This window comes from Asparagus officinalis, chromosome 2 (genome assembly GCF_001876935.1).
Source record: "Asparagus officinalis chromosome 2, Aspof.V1, whole genome shotgun sequence".
Classification (NCBI taxonomy): Eukaryota; Viridiplantae; Streptophyta; class Magnoliopsida; order Asparagales; family Asparagaceae; genus Asparagus; species Asparagus officinalis.
Window position 1 is genome coordinate 27,340,898 of NC_033795.1, and position 5,374 is coordinate 27,346,271.

Here is a 5,374-nt window from a genome sequence, read left to right on the forward strand (position 1 = left end):
AGAAAAAAACAAAAATATCGGTACGGGAATTCTGTTACCATGGGCTTTTCCCGGCCAGCAAGAGCCGTAGCATTGGTAGTTTGACGGGCTCACGTTTGGAGCCCGGTGTCCTGTTTGTTGGACGGCCCGTGCGGAGCTTCACTCTGCCCCTCTAATTTGCTCTGAGATAATCCTCCGCTCACGGAACCGGTCCCCCTCCACAAACTCACCGAACTTGTCGCCAGTTCACCCTCCTCCCCTCCCTTCCCGAGCTCCACGTGTCCCTCCAACTCTCCTCCTTCCTCCACGCGTCACCCCTCCTTATTATTCCCATAATCACAAACACCCCCCCCACATAGAACTCGCTCCTCTGCCTCCGCCCGCTCCACCCCCCAAAAACACCTCTCAATTTGCGACGTCACGCGCCCAACCGAGCTATGTCGGGTCTCTCCCTCGCCGTCGCTCCCCGCACGGAGCCCACCTCCTCGTCTACCGGCCCGGCGCCGGCCCGTTCAGGGGCCGACCCGGCCCAGTCGGTGGTCGCGGCGTGATGGGCCCCTCCCGTGATAGAGCTCCAGCTTGTGGCCTTCATCATGTCTTCTCTGCTAGCGGCCTCGTCCCCATCCTCGACCTCGCCTTTCCTGTATTTGCGTCTGCGTACATCCTCGCCCTCTCTCGTCTCGCCTTCCATCGCTGTCCTCAAGTCCGGGCCACGGCAGGGAGGTCTTCCAGGTAGACACGACTCTTGACACATGGAATCCAACACGGGGATGCCCGTAGGCCTGTATATGTTTTCAGAGTCTTAATTGATTATCAGTAGACGTACATGTTTAATAAGATTTTTTTTTTTAAGGTCGACGTTATTGCTAGTTGAGTGGAAAAAATTTTGATTCTTTAATAATATTAAAGTTCGTAGTTGTAAATTTATGATTTGAATTTTTTTATTCTTTGAAAAATTGATTTGAGACTTGTCCCGATATGGGTAAACTAGCGTGGGAGGATAACAACGTACCACCGTCCCTAATAAGAAAATAAGTAAATGATTGGATTGTATGAGTGCTGATGATCATATTTGGTTCGGTTTAATGTACGATCGACAACAAAAAAATTTTCGGTTTCCCCTCTTAAAATTGGTTTTTTTTGGGGGGGTCGAATTTGAACGAACGGTTAATTAGATGCATGATTAATAACGAACCATTTGGATGCTACCACCAGGGAAATCGTCTGTTCCGGGCCTATGTTGTGCTGGGGACCAGCATCGGGCTGTTCCTACCGTTAGCTTATGTCCTCGTTGCTCGAGGCGATGATCACGCAGTCAGGTCGGCCACGCCACATTTGTTCCTATTGTCCATTTCAGATACTGACGCGGAGAACTTGATTGCGCGCTTGGCATTGTCTCGCCGCCGGTAAGGGCGATTGGTGCCGCTTATTTATACGGTGAGGAGGATATTCGTGATTGTGGATTGGATCTACGATGTCTGGATTAACAAGACGTTGCCTGCTAACGCACCTATTAAGGTACGCTGTTCTTTCTATCAGGATTGTTTGCGAGAATTTGAGTCAGATCGACCTGCTTACTTGCGAGTTCAGTTTAATGCATTTGGTCCTTACGATCATGAAAGCATGACTTAAAACATAATAGGGATGTTTTAAGATACTATTTTCATGACAAGGGGCATGCAGTTACCGATTATGCCTAAAATAGACTAATTATGGATGTATTTGTAAAATAGCAGTTGTGCAACTACCTATAGCTCCTTAGACCATGGAAAATCTGCTATATGTTGATCCCATTACTTTATTGCGACTCTAAATCACGTGGAGGATTAGCTGGGAATACATTACATATATTTTCGCATGCTTTATCAACCTATGAACTTGTCATATTTTAGGGGACCCCATGAATAATATTATTTATAAAAATTATATAAAAAACTTGTTAATTGTAGGGCCCACTTAATGAACCATTTGTTAGGGCGCGTTTGGATGGTTGTTTTTGAGAGGGTTTTGGGGGCGAAAACCTGCCATTTTGTCAGAAAATGGTAGGTTTTCATCCAAAAAAAAACATCCAAACGCGCCCTTACTGAATTAGGGTCCTCTTCAGTCTCCACTGCCTTTTTTTGTAGCGGAGATTGGAGAGACCAATACATTATTGATCCCAATCATCAATTATTAGCGGATGGTTGTGATTATCCTTCTTGAGCGGAAACTAGGAACAAGTGCAGTTCATGGGGTATGGTTAATGTTAAATGAAGAATGATGCAGAGAGAATCTCAATACAAGTTATGTTGCCTTCTCTTTATATGTGTGAATTAAGTTCGATCGTCAATATTCCAACATACAGCCCCCACGTCGTCCGTGACACATCCTATGATTGCTTGGATATCAGCTATATAATTTCCCTTCATCTAATTTTCCTTTCGGACAGCGTAGAATTTACCTTACCAGTTCCTTCCCAAGTTTAATTAAGTACTTGGCTTTTTGTGTTGGATGCAGGATGCAGCTTGGTTATGGTTCGGGAAAGTATTAGCCTTAGCAAACCTGGTATACTTCTCTGTCAACCTCTTCGGATTCCTCATCCCTAAATTTCTCCCTAGGGCCTTTGAGAGGTACTTTCAAGAAAGAGATGAAGTCCATTTCAAGCGGGCTGAGGACAAGCAGGCCGAGAAGCCCAAGTCCGACGAGACCAAGAAAGCCGACTAGTATAATAGTTTCCTCAGTACTGATGTGTGATCGTGTTCTGTTTTGTAGATAAATGGATAATGAGCTTGTACAAGTTATGAGCTTATGGAGATCGTGGTGTAGCTTGAGCTAAGTACGGATGTTCATGTTAGTTGAGGGCGTTTCAGTTTACTTGTAGAGATTTTGTCTGTTTTACTTGCGTGCTTCTGGAGGATTAGCTTTTTATTTTACTGAAGTAATTATCAAAAGATAAGATCATGTTGGCTTCACTTTAGAAGATGTTTTAACTTATGTTTTCTTTTCTTTGCTTTTGGTGGTCCTTAAGAAAGTTAGATACTACTGCAAAGAAGTCCTGCCCTAACGATTAAAACCATCGGCTGATTACAAGGTCTGTTGAAGGTCTGTTGGTGCAAATCGTGTTTGTTGATGTTAGTTTTCTAACAAGAAATTATATGCAGATTATGTGGGGTGTTAGGGTCCTCAATTTTTTTAGGCAGCTAGGTTTTGAGTAGCGAGTTTCATCCTGCACATGAATAACATGTAAGAGATCAGAGTTGTAAGTAATCAGAGTTGAGATCTCCGGTAGTTTCTCCAACTATCAAGTCAGTAAATAGTTTGAGTAGAGAAGTATAAAAATATTGTGTTTTTTAGGCAAGAGATTGCTTACCCTCAGCAGTAGACAACAGCTCCATTTTATAGCAGATCTAGGCGGTAGATGGGTAACTTCGGCCGAGTCAAGCTGGCGGCTTAGTCTTTATCTATTTTACAAGTGTTGACTGCAGAGGGGGATGAGTCACTCAGGCGTTTAATGTGAGGGTGACAGAGTGTGCATAGCACTGACGAGGTCTGATAAGTCATAAAGACTTTCAGGGCTAGAGAAATGATGACTAATCATTAAATGTAACGACAATCGATTGGCAGGGGGTTCGAGGATACACCGCCTTCCATCTCGGATTTACGAGAGGGTCGACAAGTGACGCCTCTTATCTCGATTATGTGAATGGGCCGATAAGTACTGTATTTTTAGTCGGCCTCGAAGGTTGTCGGCCTGGCTTTGTGAAGTGAAAAGGAGTGGGGTTGACTCGAATGGTGTGGGCCGATAAGTACCACCTTTTTAGTCGGTCTCGAAGGTTGTCAGCAACGCCTTGATTTTAGGAATGGTTTGTGTTGAAGTCTTTCAAATCGTCCTTCTCATGTTATGGTTGATTAAGTACTTAAGGCAGAATCCGTGTCGGCTCCTCATAAAGAGCTAGCACTTTAGCTATTTATATGCTATAATGGTGGCCCCTTTCACTCGAACTCGGTAGGCCGAGTCTGAGTGAAATTGAACAGTTGATGGTTTGGATATCTAAGGCTCATTTATGAGGAAAGCGATAGGCCCCTGTTGATGTGATGCTCTGACGTCACTAGAGATCGTGCGTCAGCGTTGCCTCGTTTCTTGAGCGCAGATGGCCTGTCAACCAAAGAACACACTTCAGTTTCTGAGCGGCAATTTCGACTTCCGAGGTTGATCTCAACTGTTTATCAATAATCAAGTCGACCGCTCTGATCTCAACACGTGGTCGTCTCCGAGCCTATATATATTAGTTCTGCAGAGGGTCGTTTACAACATTTTTGAACCCTAACTCTATTTCTGCTCTATGCCTCAATCTCTGATCTACTTCTAACGATCTTTTCAATGGCTTCTTCTGCATCCACCGTGGCCCGCAACAAGGTGAGGATCAAACTTCTGAGGAAGTTCTAGTCGAAGCTATGTGCAACAGAGCTCGAGGCCTATTATGCTACTATGATCTCCCATGTGAATTCACACTGTCAGCGTCGGAGAGGGCTCAGGCAGTGCATGACCATTGTGTTAGCGTCATGATTATGAGCTTACTCACTAATCTTGTTTTGATGATTACAAACAATTCCTAACATTGTGCATCGAATGCTTGCATTTGTTTTGTTAGGTAATCTACACAAATATCTTAGTCGGAGGTTGGATGGAATTGAGCTAAACAATCACATCCAATGGAGGTTGGCGGAATATCGGAGTGAAGCAATACATCAAGCCATATTTAAGTTCAAGCTTCATCCGTATAGTTTACCAAGTTGAGCTTATTGAAGATCAAGATAGCTTGGGTAATTTAGTTTTAGGTTATATTATGTGTGTTGGTATTTTAAGCTCAATCATATACACACATACACTTTTTGATTACACACACACACACACACACACACACACATGTTTTGGTTTTTGGTTTTCAAGTTTAAATATGAAACAAATACATATTTATATATATACATGTTTGTTTTCATATGGTTAAGTTGTTTTTGTTTAGTTATGTAGATATGAAACAAATATATATTCATATATACATTTACTTGTTCCATATTCTATTGTATTTTGAAAAATATTGTGTTTTTAGTTTATAGACTTAATAACACTAGTTTACATCTTTTCCTAAGTCTATAAACTCATTCAAAAGTTTTCAAAACATTGTTTAAGTCAAAATATCAAAAACATGTATTGTTTAGTTTTCATGTTTTTAGATTATTTTGCAAAATGAAGAGTTTTCCCTATTGGGAAGTGTAATTCCAAAATTTCTTTTTGCAACATATTCATTTTTAAGTTTACAAGCATTCTCCAAAGTTTTATATTTTTTGGAATTTATTTGCTATTTTTAAAAGGGATTAAAGTTTAGTTTTACTGTTCATTTCAGCCTGATAACTT

The 5,374-nt window shown here is 41.9% G+C and overlaps 1 pseudogene; it reads left to right on the top strand.

The window, feature by feature from the left end:
- On the top strand, positions 531–2,935 carry LOC109830987 (annotated as a pseudogene).